Source organism: Perna viridis, chromosome 7, assembly GCF_037379345.1.
Source record: "Perna viridis isolate PV_CMFRI_1.1 ecotype Kerala chromosome 7, ASM3737934v1, whole genome shotgun sequence".
In the NCBI taxonomy this organism is placed as follows: domain Eukaryota; kingdom Metazoa; phylum Mollusca; class Bivalvia; order Mytilida; family Mytilidae; genus Perna; species Perna viridis.
The window spans coordinates 48,272,212-48,287,202 of record NC_142451.1 but is presented as its reverse complement, the minus strand read 5'-3'; the positions used below and the strand labels follow the sequence as shown (position 1 = coordinate 48,287,202).

Below are 14,991 nucleotides of genomic sequence, written 5' to 3'. Positions count from 1 at the left end.
TATATATATATATATTTCAATTTGTCTTTATCATTTGATCACTTTTCCGTAGTCATTACTTTAGAATGATCAGAACGAATGCGTTGAGAGTCGGAATTCTCCCCTCTTGCTTGTCCTGTAGTATTGACATTTTCATAAATATTTGGCATCTGAATCCCAGTTCCCATTGTTTCGGTTTCAATAATGTTAACATAACCATAAACCATTTCATCGTTGACACTATCATTGTTCACACTAAAATTTCGTAATTGTCCATCGCATGTATTTGGAACTTCTAACTCGTTTGCGTTTCGGACATTTTGCTTCTTAGATCTTCTGTATTTACGTACGACAGCAGCCAAACACAATAACATAAGTAATGGGGCGACAGACAAATTGTATATGTTCACTACATCTCCAAAGAAAGCATCCCCCATTTTATTGCCTGAAATATTGGTCTTTTTGCATGAAATAATTATTATGGAGGGTCAAAACTGTTAATGTGGCTAAGCGTGTTTTCTGTACAGGTCGCTGTTTTACAAACATGTATCATTTTGTTACCAATATCACTCAGGAAATAGAAGTATAGTGATTACTATATATAATAGATGTGTCCATGTGAACGTTAACCAATCGTTCCTTAATTGATCAATTTATGGTAAAAACAACTAAAATATACAAAAGTGATATCACCTTTTTCAATGAATAAACATTTTAAATTGCACATCAGAACGTCTGTTTTATACAAAATTGGATATTACGCTGTATAGAAGAAATCGAAAAAAGTTAGATGAAGGAATTTTTTATTATCAACATTTGATTTAGTGAAAGACATTTCTACAGGATATGTACCTTAGTGTAGTATATTGAAGTCGTTGTTGTTTAGAGCCAAAATATCGTCAAAATATCTAAAGGTGTTTAAAGTTTACTTTGTGTCTATTGTTCAAGTTTTCTCGCGTGATTTTGGTGAGTGTATGTGTCTGTTTTGCGTGTCTGGTGTTTGTCACTGGATTGCATCCTTTTGATTTCCGCTAGAGTCTTGGCTCCCTTGATTGCTCTTTCTACCAAATGTTGTTTGGAAGGGTCTTTATTTATTTTAACCATGACTTGTGATTCGTAACTGTACAGAAAGAGATACGCAATAGGTGGTGAACAATTGGACCCAACGGTTTTTTTTTAAATAATTCTAAAGATTAATCAATGTGCATATATAGAATTCTTACACAACATACGTTGGGAAGCGTAGAGGCCAAATCTGTGTGTGTTGAAGCTCGACAATTAACAAATTTTGAGAAGTGTTTGTGTCATGGATTCTTTTCGAAATATTTAATATTTCATGTTGTGTAAATAAATCTACCTGATTTTATTGGAGTTTCCGCCGTCGACAAGAATAGATTTATACTATCTTTTGTAAAATGAATGCCATCTGGTTCTACTGGCGGTTTCGTTGTCAACAAGACTTGATTCGAATCATCTGTTGTTAAGTTTCTGGCAAGGTCAGCTATTTTGACCAGGGAGGCATTTTCTAAAATTAAAAAAAAAAACAATGTCTCAACAAGCATTAAAGGGGCTAAAATGACGCAAAAATGAAGCTTAACACATTAAAGAAAAGACTTGCACGGCTAGAGGAACCACATAAAACACATTCAGAGTCCATGATATAAGATCTGAAAATTAGGCTAAAAAAAACTATTTTTTTATTTCTAAAAACTTCTTATCGACATTGGTCTCAAATCTGTTATCATACATAAGGGTAGGATGAGCTAGTAGAAGAAATGGGCTTTCATGCATGTTTATGGCATGGTCATCGCCATTTTGGAAAACGAGGTGGAGCTTCAAATATTGACAATTTCAACTGCTTTTTATTATACGACGATGAAACAGACTCAAAGCAATGAAAATTTAATTATTGGTGTGTATGACTATATCTTGTAACATTATATCGGTACGATTTTCAATTTGAAATTAGCTGTTAAATTGGGCGATCGTCTTCTCTTCCAAAAACGAAAGTAGAATTTTATTTATGTATATCAAGCCGCTGTTTCAAATTTATTGTATTTTTTTTATTTCTTATATATTTTTGTTTATCAAAATCACGTTGAAATAGAATAATCTAACCTAAAACACTATTATGAGTATATGAAAGCGCATTAAAATCTCGATTATTGATTTGTGAGAGATCGTTGGACTGAATTTGGTAAAGATCATTGTTAACATGTTCGATAAACCCCCATTCTTGTTGTAGGAAACACAATCGATCAGTGATCAGACGGCTAATCTTTGTCTAAAACATATAAATAAAATTTTATCATTGGCATTTTGGGGCAGCCATAACGCGTGGTGTACGGTAAGTAAATATAAATAAAATACAATTTAAAATTAAAAGATTGAAAATGAGAGGTAAACTTGGTGTTACTAATGCCATATAAACAAAGGTAAGTATATAAATTAATATTATTCTAAATTAGCTATGAAGTTAATAAAAGAATAATCAAGGGAACCAAGGTTATAGCGGTAATCAAAAGAATGTAACCCAGTGACAAAGACCAGGCATGGAATACATGGAAAAAAGACATACACAACAAAGAACATAAAGTAACTAAAATCATACATACAAAGTAACAAAAAAAATGAACAACTCGGACTCCACTAAAAACTGGGAGCATGGACCAGGTTCACCGGTAGGGTAAGCGTCCTCTGCTTTTCTAGAAACACCCGCCGAGTTGCTCATAAAAAGTCAAGTCAGGAGTAGACAAACGAGGAAAGGAAAACTATGATCCGTTGAATAAACCAGTTTTCATGGTGCAGACGGATAGACCATAACGATCCACGAGTTCATGATGACGACCATAAAACTTTTGTAGTGATGACTTCAATCTTGTAGCAACATAACCCTGTTCCAGAAGCCTATTTGTTACAGTTCTAGCGCGATACAAAAGGTCTGCATAATTTTGGCAAGCTCTGGCACAACGTATGAGGTGTGATATGAACACTCCATACGCAGGTGCCGAAGGAATGTTGCCACAGATGAAAGGAAAGTTGACAATTCTGAATGAAAAGTGATCACGTTTGTCGTCGAATAGGTCAGCAAGTAAAGGAGCACAATTTGTTCCCATTGGGATGCCGACCGTTTGTTGAAAAACACGTCCACAACACTGGACATATATGTTGTCGATTAAAAATTCCAGCATTTTGTAAACATCTTCCTCTGTATATTTGGAAGATGATTTGGAATAATTTCTTACAAAGTATGAGGAATCTCTATCAGAACTATATGTGTGTATCTAGGTGTACCATTTTTTTGGAAAAACAACGATGTATAATGCTTCTAAGTCGGGATTTTAACTGAGTATGGGGAATAGAAGTATACAGTGTTGAAAAATCATAGGTTTTAACGATATTATATTCAGATAATAGTCTTGAACTGATTGTCTCCAAAAGATCTGTCGAATTTTTCAAGATCCACATTGAATTAATACCACTACGGGAGTAACAAGTGTTGTGGTAGGACTGTAGACCCACTTTGACAGTTATCAGTATAGAGGTTAAACGTTTTGAAAGAGGTTTGATGGTACATTTTGCAGATCCAGCTATGAACGTTGTATAGATTCTTGTGGAGTTTAGGAATCCAGTACACAGACGGTAAATTACAATCATCGTCCTTGGTAGAGAGACCAAAAGAGGATAGCACAGATTTATGGTTTTCCACAATCTCTTCTTTGGAGAGAGTGGTAGCAGTATATGTCTTATCACTGCTAATATTTTCTACGTCTACCTCTGATAATAAACATTTGATGTAAAACGTTTTGCAGACAAAAACAATGTTGTTTTGGGCTTTGTCTGCTGGTACAACAACATATTTGTCATGTATAGTAGACAATGTTTTTGCTACATCGGGGTCTTTGAAAACTGATGTAGCCCTGGCACTCGTTGACCTACTTAAAACTTTCATTCGTTTCAAAATTAAAGACCTCACGGCCGTTAACCACTCTGACAAAGAATCAATGTCTTCTTGTTCTCGTTTTATCCATTTTCTTGCATAGTCCTCGACGGCATCCATAAGAACTTTTAAGTTATAATTCCAATTTATGGAGCGTGGTTCACGGTACTTGGGACCTTTAGAAAGGATATTACGCAGAGATTCGTTTTCGATTATGGTTAAATATCCCGTAACGACGTGACCACAAGGACTATATTTGAACGGAGAGGTTGAAATCCTCAATCTCGAGGTTCTGCAATAACCTTTTATAATTGAAATTTTGGATGCAATGGGTGAAGTATAGGAATATGAAATAATTGGTATGGATTTGCCTTTGAAATATGGGGGAATTTTGTTGGTAATGTTTTTGTAATGGAGGATGTTAGCCAAATTAATTGCATCTATACCTTTGTTGACAAACGGTAGTGGAAGAAATGATCGTTTTTCTACATCTTGACTTTCACACAAACTGGTTTAAATGGTCTGTGGAAACCAAAATCCAAAAATGATGGCAACAAGTCTGTATAATGATGAGGTGGGGTCAGAAACAGGAGTGTCAAGACTTATTTTGTAAAGGGAGTGTAGTAGAGTGAGAGGTATAGCATACAGTTTGGTTCTAATGTGATGAAGTCCAAGAGGTTTTAGTATGAAAGGAAGGAGACCATTTATTGAGACATCATGTAACTTAGGTGACGTATAGTGGCGATGGCCATGACTCCTTTCCCGTCTTGGATTTTTGTCCAATAAATTCATCACATGTATGCTATTGTTATATTGGCTTGAAAGGTTTCCTATACTTTTGATGTTGTCATTGCATCCGTAAGGTATTGCTGTACCTAGTCTGCGTATCCAGTACTCCTTGTGTTTCTCCGACATATATTAAACCACATAAGTTGCATTCTAATCCATATATTAAATTTGTTGATTTGCAACTTAAGTCATCGTGACTTCTTGAATGGAAGGTTTTGTTTGTAAGGGAACTGGAGAAGTAAGGGTCGGTTGTACGACTGTTGCATGTTTTGCAATTTTTAATACCGCATTTTGATATGGTACAATGAAAGCAAGTATTGAAAGCAAGAGGACACAACCAGCATTTACAGATCATCATTGGTAGAAAACAGAAATAATTTCGTATTTTTTGGAAAGGGATTGGTTATCCACAAGAAAATTGAACCTGAGAAGCATTTAGGAAGACCAGTTTACCAAATCGAACATTAAAAAATCAAACCATCTAAAAGTTTAAAGATCCAAATCCGGAAAACACACCGATTCGACTTCAACACATTGAGGACACCTGTTTCAAAATCATCATTACATACCATCCTTTCATCTAAAGATAGTCTGAGACTTACCATTAAGAAAATAAAATATCTGAGTCCAAAAGGATACCGATTCATCAACCTTGAAACTTTGCAGATGCATGTATCCGAAATAACAATGTATGCTTGTTTATTTAAGGTTGCAAGTGAAGGAAAACCTCCAATTAAGCTTGAGACAGAAGTAAGGTATTACGGGTTGGCTAGTGTGATGTTGGCTAAGTGCCTAGGCTGTACGGAGTTCTCCGAACTTGAGTCCAGCCCAAAAGTGCCTGGTTCAAGCTGATTTGACGTAAATGTTCGCCCCGAGTGGGGAAGCATGGTTTCTGGTAACGGACCAGCTCACCTAAATAAGTTTTTGGCTAAAATGAATTCGCCAGGTTTGTCTCAGGCGCCCTTTTCTGCCATCGAGACTGGTATTGGTGAATTGTAGCTAGATATTCTGCAAAAGGATATGCTCTCTACCGGGAAAGAGGATAGAAAACTTGCAATTGAAAGGAATGACTTTCATCAGAAAATCCCTGCTATAACAGTGATAACCGATGTTGGGTGGTCTAAAAGAACCCACAAACATTCATATAATGATGCAGGTGGTGTTGCCATAATTATTGGTAAAGAAACAAAGAAACTTCTACACATTGGGGTATGTAATAAATACTACTATGTATGCAGTACCAGCAAAACTACTCCTCCGAAATGCTATAAACACTGGGATCAAGACAGTCAGTCTGTGGAAGGAGATATCATATTAGAAGGCTTATTAGGTATATTAGTAGCCTAAAATACATGCAAGTCGTAGGAGATTGATTGGGATTCATCTTTTTTTGACCGCATGACGGAAGAAGTTCCAGTATGGGGTCGGTATGTTGAAAAAGAAGAGTGTGCGAATCACATTTGCAAGTGCTACTGCTCAAACCTGGAGAAGCTTATCACGGACAATCCCCTTTATAAGGGTAAGCAAAATCTTATTAAAACCACCCGTGTCCGCTTGGTAAGCGCCCTCAAATGTGCCATCCGGGTTAGATCAATGGAACTTTCCCAAAATAAATGTGACAGAAAGACAGCTGCTAAAAAATTAAATAAAGACATACAAAACTCAGTTCATCACGTATCTGGCCAACATAGTAATTGTTCTGATTTTTGTAGAGCGAAAGACCAAACATCCACTACATGTACAAAAATTTCAAGTGATATACAATTAACTGATGATTTGGATGATGAGACAATAAATAACCCCGGCTAGGTTTCTGAGCACTATTTAGTCGCCTTTTACGACAAGCTTAGCGCTGCTGCAGGCCTATTCTTTTGACACCCGGACCTGCACAGGGCTATAAATGAACAAATTGAATTTTGGACTGATGGTTCTTCTTTAACATCACAAAAAGAATCACGAAACGGTAGAGATATTGAATATATTAACGTTGAGCAACATGTTATGAAAGATGTTACAAGTCTTCTTTCAAGGATAGCTGAAAAGTCTGATTGATTAATTAATAACAGCGCCACAAACTGAATGCATGTCCGTAGTAAGTTTGACGCTGGAAAAGTACACCACTTGTGCAACAGAGGGTCATTGTATGCCCGGTTTTATGGTGGAGCTTTAAGAGATAATCTTGGACCACAGTGGTCTTGTAAAGTTTTTGAATCCGCAACTGCTTCAGAGCCTGGGCTTCATTGTCGAAGGCGATATGCCAAACAGGAAAACATGTTGTCGATTTCCATAAAACATAAGTCAAAACCAAGTGTTAAACAGCAACGTTGGAATAAAAAAGTTGCGTCTTTAAAAGCCAGCACTAATAGAACAGCTAAAAGAGCATATGGTCCGGAGACTGTAAAGGTTACACAAGATGTCAGCACTGAAGAATTGAATAATCTCAAAGAACAATACATTGAAGAGAATATCAACCTATCTAAGGAAGTATGTGACAATATTACAAAAGGTACCATCAACCAATCCCAATCAGGTCTTTGGCATTCTGAGAGAAAACAAAAAGAATCACAATATCTGGTTCTGTAAAAAACATTGGCTGCTTGAACATTTTTATGGGTTTGTAGAGTAGGAAGAAACAAACTTGTTAACAATGTATTTTATATGAATATTTCTCTTTCAGTATATTTTTCTAGTGAACCAAAAGAAACACAAAGCAAAGCTGCGTCATTCAAATTCTACATCAGCAAAGTCTTCCTCTAAAAAATCAAAAACATTGGCCATAGATGCACAAATTGAAGATGGACCACAGGCAGAAGTTCACATTAATCAGAGGTGAATAAATACAAGCAATCAAATACACGTCATGTGTATAAGGATATAAAGTAGCGGTAAATTCTATAGGAATCCTATACAATAACCAATGATACATTGTTCTACATTTGTTATGTATCAAACTATACAAATATGTACATTTTATGTACAGCTACATAATGTAAATGTATTAGAACATTAGAGACACATATTTTGGAAATAAATCAATTTCGTTATTTGTATATACATGTAAAGGTATTATATGATGCCCTCCGAATAAACTTTCGGTTGCAAGTCGGTCCCTTCCCTAGGAGTTTCCAGATGATAACTTAAGAAAGAATTAATGAAATCTTATGAAACTTTGTATAGTTGTTTATGAAATACAGGCTAAGTTAAATAACAGTTTGATAAACCAAAAAAAAAAAAAAATATTTTCAATTTTGCGACTTTTTTTTGCAGGGTATCGCTTATGCTCCATTAATGTCCTATTTTTTATAATATCGAACAGTATTACAAAAATTTGTTTATTTTTTACAATTGCCTCAAGAAAAGTGGAACATTCAACATCTACTTGTAAGAAGTGAAATCTATTGACCATAGCAGCAAGTTAATCCCAAGGAAACAAATAAATGTCCAGTCTTTCCAGTTCCAGATCATGTTAGGTATATATATTTTGATCAAATGCATTTTCCAATAGATAGAAACTTATTTCTACACTTTTTAGCTTGTCTGAACTGAAGGTCAGTGTTAGTTATTGCAATCACTTGGCATACACTGTTATTGTCATGAACTTTTTCGAAAATCTTTTTGCCCCGTGCAGGTCCGGGTGTTAAAAGAATAGGCCTGCAGCAGCGCTAAGCTTGTCGTAAAAGGCGACTAAATAGTGGCTTAGAACCCTAGTTTGGGGCTAGGACGCTTTGCCCACAGAGCATCTGGGATGTGTGCCCCAGGTGGTGGAATGGGGTACCCCTGGCGTGTTACATGCTGAGGTTGTCAGGCTATAATACGGACAAGCTGACCGCAAACCATAGTGGTGCATAGTGTTGGGAAAGATGCCACGTTCTTCGCACGTTAAAGAACCCTACTGTGGTAGGCTAAATTGCCCGATCCTACCCAACTCTCCCTATTTCCAGTGGCAATCAAAATTTGTCGACCCCATTGTCCTTGTGTCCCATCCCTTTTTCATTTCAACATCGTTTCATGTTCATTTTATCATCAATTTGATGTTCATCGTCTGAATATAGCTGAAATATTGCTGCTCGGACGTTAAACCCCAACAAACAAACAAACAAAACGAAAATCTTTTTCTCTGAATCTTATTGACTGATTTAAACAAATTTTAAATCAATAATCATTAGGAGGTTTATGTCAAACTCGAGAGCAATCATTACTATACATGGAACATAGGGACGACACTGTATTAGCCTTGAAATTGGTCCCAAACATAGCTATTAGCAGTACTTGCCATTTTATGGGATTTTCATTCTATTTAAAAGGCAATCAATGCACAAATTGTATTTTTGTTTTTCTAACAAAAGCATTTCCAGCATTTGATATTAACTGAAGGCAAAACTAAATAATTTTTTTTAAAAAGTGCAAGGAATATTAAAACTACATTACATGTATCAAGTATGAATATTCTGTATGTGTCTTTGTCTTTTGTGTGAAATGATAAAATAAAATGTACCAATATATTATTTCTTTTGACAGTTTGTATTCAGAAAAACCAAAAACATTCAAAAGAAGGTAGAAATGTTCAAAAGCTTATCCCAACGAAACTAAGATATGCCCAGAAATCCCATTTCCTGATAGCAAAAGGTATGTAAATAACATGTTATTTGACTTTTTTGATAAAATAACGGATGAGCTAATGAAAAGTATAAACCATTTTAGCTTTAAAATATGACGATGGGAGTATCAGCCTCTCATGGCACAGCTATTGATTTTTATTTGTAGGTCAATATTGTTGCCAATGGTCAAGGTCAGACAAGCGTTTTCATACATGTACATGCAGAGGGTGTCTAGATTATCTTTATGTTTTGGTATAATGAAGTGCACACGTTTGAAGATTTAAATTATTTTAATTCGTATTCTTTATCTTTTAGAAGATCTGAGCAGCAGCTAACTAAGTGTTTGGATAGAAGAATCCGTCATGAGTGGGAAGTTGATGAGGAAATTAGTAGGAAAACTGGTTCGAAGGCACTGTTTTGTTTGTTACCTCAGGAATTGACGGGACATTGAATGCTACATATAATGTTTTGTATGAAGGAGACACTTCAGCATATACAGTAGACCATTTAGTTGAGGATTTCCAATCTGGATCCCTACAGTTCTGTGACGTTTACATATAAACAGGTGTGATTTTTTTAGCCAATTTGCAACAAAGTTGAACTTTGGTATTGTGATAGTGACATTATAGGGGGCGGACAGGCTGACATAAAAATGGATTGAATTTCACTGAACAGTTTTCATTTGATTTTCAAATGAAACTTTGCAGTATTGTTACATATCACATCAACGAAGACTTGATTTTTCTCTCAAGGCAACAGTCACCAAAACAAAATGTTTTCGGAACAATAACTAGAAATAAAGGCTTTCAATCAGATTTCTGAGACAGGTATCTCCTAGTTATTGAGTAATTAAGGATTAAAGGGACAAAACATATCAATTCATTCAGTTTGTTTTTTATATGATTTGAAGGATTTAGAGTAAATTAAAGGCTTTGGGAGATACATCAACACATTTCATAATTCATTTATTGTTTTCCCATTTAGATTTGATGGGAGGAATTTGATGTAGTGATAAAAAACATAGTTTTACTGTACTTCTTATTATTTTGTTCGTATCTTTTTCAGACGCAATTCTGAAATAAAGCTCCCACTGCCCCAGACTTTGCAACAACCTGGAGATGACAGATGAGTGATGAGACCGTCCTATCTGCGCAACATCTTATGACCTCTGTTACGTTGTAAGTTTTTGTATAGTAAGGATCAGCAGTTAAACATGACAACTTGAATTTTGACAAAATATTGCAGGTAGATAAAACTTTCATTATTTATTTTTCATTAATTTCAATCACAACATCTTGGTATTTGTTTTGCATCAGCAAAAAAAAAAATATAATACCAGCAAGGCAAAACCCTCCTTTCTTAGAAGAGAATATAATAAATCTTAATAGGGCCACACAATAAAAAAAGGATGGTCAAAGTATGATAATTTGTCTGTCCCTATGCCTGTCTGTATGTCTGAAACAAGATGTTGTCTGAACTCTAACTTCTGTATCTTATTAAATAGGCGTTTGTAATTTCAATATTGGATGGTATATCATATTTATGTTGATCTTAAAAGGTGATATATCATCCAAAGTGTACCTGAAGACATTGATTTCATATCAGATTTTGTGTATATAAATGTACATACTACATAAAATATTAAATTTCGGTTATGAACTACTCTTTTACAGATGCAATTCAGAAATAAAGTTTCCACTGCACCAAACTTGCAACAACCTGGGATGACAGATGAGTGACATCTCCATCCTACCTGGGCAACATATTTTGACCTCTGTTATGTTGTATGTAGTAAATTGAATACTATGGAAGTATTTTTATTCGTGGGGTACCACTTTTGATGGCAAGAGGGAACCGCAAAATTTCATTTCCAATTAATAGCAAATGTACCATACATTTGTATGCTGAAAATGACAAAAACACAAATTAAAAGAATAAACCTGATAATTGAATTTAGTTTGAACCATATCTACGTGTACAGTGTAACACATTCAAGTCAAAACATATTGTTTCGTTTATTTTACCATCCCTTTTTTCAACAATAAACACATACAGGTTGTACATGTACTATTACATTGTATTTGTAGTTTTGTATTTACATACATTGTATATCCTATTGACATTTTTTTCATTTTTTATGGCACATAATGTATGTGAACAAATACATAGTTATAATGTGAAAAAATAAAAATATAATATGCAACCCCCTTTTTTTCAATTCTTGAATATCATTGTGGGCCTCTAATTTGAAAAAAGACATTTTATTTTTGCATTTCTGTACATGTAAAAGGATATATGTATGCATTTTATGTTTGATTTTAACTTATATTGTTTTTGATCATGTTACAGGTTACACTACTGGTTTTCCATAGTTTATAATAGGTTGCGAAAGTGAAAGTTAAACACGAAGTGACTATTTATAGAAAACGTAGCCCCAATCAATCAAGTCAAATATGGCTTGTTATTTTGAATCAAACATATTGGCTAAAAAGACTAATATGATTAGATTTTTACTTGTTATTGTGAATAAATGCTAGCTCACAATAGGCATGGCCTTTATTAATACTCCTGTGTTATATTGACATAGGAAAACTGAGAATTTTTTCTTCACCAGAGACTCTTTTAGGACCTGGAACAGATTTACAAGAATTGCCACATGCTTGTAATCGGCGCAAAACTATTGTAGTCCTTATGAGGAAGATTTTGATGTATAATATGACCTATTTTGTGAGAATATAATGCAAAAAAAGAAGTTTGAAAATTTATTTGTTTCTTCATTAAGCGGATCCTTAAATGAAGTCTATTCAATCAGAGATTTCATCGTCGACAAGACTCGATTCATGCCATCTTTAATATACTTCAAACGTCATTTTAATTCTTATTAGCACGGCAAATTTTGGTTCGATTTTGTGCATCACAGTTGTCAATTTTCAATTTTCAATTCTGTCGTGGATTGTAAGCGGGTTGGGGTGATACATTTTCATGATTTTCCAAGGGCTATTGGTTCATAAGGCTTCTGACATTTGTGGATTGTACTACAAAATCAAAGTTCAGGTTTAATATGCCTCATATTACATATTAAAGAAACATTTCTGCCAACAACAAATCAACACCCACCTTGTTTGGCTATCTCTTCATGCTGGCTAGAAGATATGGGAGCGATTGATGTCTTACTTCCTCTGCATCCATCGATGTGATGGCACCTGTAAGTGATTTGTGTGCCTGGTAATGAAATAATTCTAATAATATCTCGGATAAAATCTGGTTTTATCACATGCATTATAATCTTATCATAGTACATCTATTTTAATATTTTAATAGCTTTTTAGAATGAGTGGGAATTTATTTAGGAATTATCAAACAAGTTTGTAACTTGTCGTTAGTCATTTCATTGATGCCAAACAGACAATTACATTTTTGATTGCAAAGTTTAGTACAAATTTGTCCTTCTCAAATCATCCATCGACCGGGAATATAAGGTCATATAACTTAAACAAATCAACTATTCACGTTGTCGCATCTCTTGCAAAACGCGACCTATAATTCAAATTTATTTGAAAAGGACAAAAGTTCTTTACCGGAATTTGAAAGTTTTGAAAATAAAAAGAAACACTGTAAAATAGAGAACTTTTATGCACATTCAAGGTATATTAGAAATCAATATGTTATATTATTAATTTTTAAATAGAATTCACATGCGTTTTAATACTTGTGTGGAAAATAACGTATGGAAATGTTGACCAACAAGTCAAATGAAATAAATAAAGGGAATAAAAATGTGAGTCATTATAAGATGGAAAATGGAAAGTTCTTACTTTTCTCCATTTTTACAGTTGCAGTGACTCCGACACCTTTCACCATACGTTGGATAAGGACATGGTTCACACGTTCCTCCAAGAACTGATGTATATCCAAGTGAACAAGCTATAATATAAGTATCACTAATTTACAATTACAAAAGCCCACGGAAATACTTGAGGCCTATTGTCACCGAAAACAAAAGTCCGTTTAAGATTTATTTTAATGAACTTGAATATTAATATTGACCTTAAAACAGACGTATTTGGCAACATGTATTCTGAGATTGAATATAATCTAGAGTGTGTCCATTTCAAGTATGAAGCCGTATTTTCAATTTAATACGTTTTCAATTTCAGATATATTCAGATATGAAACCAGAAAATAGATAGGTCTTCAAACAGAAAACCAAGAGCTTTCACCCTAACGTTAACTTGATATATACCCAAAATCTCTAAGAGTATGATATTGTCAATTACATTATCATTAACATTAAATAAATTATTAATTGATTAGTTACTACTCCTTCCCTACGTTTTCAGTGAAGCCTCGGGTTTTATTTTTATTTTAAGCCTCATCCGTACATTGATTTTATTTCAAGTCAACGTACTTTAATTGTGTATTTGGCTAAGGATAACGTCAGATTGATCTCAATATCGAAAACAAACTGCTCTTATTTACTTACGATAACACAACGATCTACGCATTTCCCAATCATCACAGCATACTTTGTATCCATTCCTGAAATTGAACGTAAAAACAAGTCATTTGTAACTTCGACCAACCTTCATAAAATATCACGAAAAAAAAAGAAAACATCAACAGACAAATGAACAATCAAAAACAAAAACAAAATACCAAAAGCTAAAACAAAACAAAAACACACAACAAAAAGAAACAAAACCAAAAAACAAAACAAAATGAAACATAACTACGAAAGTTTACTTTGTCATCTTACCCTTTTAAACATTGCGGTGTTTTGGTATTTGCAGCAATGTTTATTGCCATAATTGAGGTTGTTCCTTTCGTTTCAGATAACAAAATGTTATTACAATTTATTTTTGGTATAATAAAGTAATTGTGATAAAAACTGACAGAAATATAAAAAAAACTACCATTACTTAAAGTGGATATTACCGCTGCAAATAAATATTTCCTTAAAGTATTACTTTAACGTTGTTTTTTCCATTTTAAATGAATTTTATTTCGTCGTTGATTTTTAAATTTTAATTTAAGTCTGATATTTTAAAGGTCTCGCTATAACTTCCGGATCAAATGGTCACCTCCATAAAGTACCAAAAACACACTGAACCTGGATCTATGCATTGTAAATGCATTATTTGTGTGTATTCTGATCAAAAGTAGTCAAAACAAAGCCGAGAATGTCTACTTTAAAATCATATTTTCAATTATCTACTAAAGTGTATAAATATTGTTTACATTTGTGAATAATATGCCTCTATGCTGTCGGAAAGAAGAAAAGTTATAAATGTGGAATTTCAATTCTACTTATTCAGGTAAATTTTTGAAGAATTTCTACAATTATTGTACCAAAATGATTTTGAAAACCTTATTTTCCTAGCTGCGAAATGGTTTGTAACTTTATGATGTCATTTGTCCTAGGATTTCACAGTGAAAATTTTTTAGCATGTAAAATAATGGAAACGTTAGAAGTGGTTAGTGAGATAAGCGAAGTTTCGGTAAATTTAACAGAAATGCATATTTTGATGAAAATTGCCTTTCCTTGCCATAATTTCCATTTTCACATCATATCAGTATAGTGATATTGGTAATATGGCTTTAGTTTAAGAGATACATTTCGCCAGATACCGTAAAAAAACAACATAGCAGCAAGATTTTCCTTAGTAAAACTGACTCTTAACGTCA

The 14,991-nt window shown here is 34.0% G+C and overlaps 2 long non-coding RNA genes and 1 pseudogene across 2 annotated transcripts; 2 read left to right on the top strand and 1 right to left on the bottom strand.

Annotated features, from left to right (window-relative positions):
• Nucleotides 1–2,397: 2,397 nt before the first annotated feature.
• Nucleotides 2,398–7,291, top strand: LOC148613064 (uncharacterized; annotated as a pseudogene).
• A 769-nt stretch (nt 7,292–8,060) lies between these two features.
• Nucleotides 8,061–13,545, top strand: LOC148613063 (uncharacterized). The gene is made up of 7 exons (XR_015923959.1): nt 8,061–8,178; nt 9,227–9,334; nt 9,622–9,871; nt 10,372–10,484; nt 10,980–11,090; nt 12,391–12,511; nt 13,140–13,545. It is a non-coding gene; the product is annotated as an uncharacterized LOC148613063 (long non-coding RNA).
• On the bottom strand, nt 12,817–14,016 carry LOC148613062 (uncharacterized). Its single transcript, XR_015923958.1, has 2 exons — nt 13,790–14,016; nt 12,817–13,230 (listed from the first exon to the last, which is right to left on the bottom strand). It is a non-coding gene; the product is annotated as an uncharacterized LOC148613062 (long non-coding RNA).
• Nucleotides 14,017–14,991: the final 975 nt, after the last annotated feature.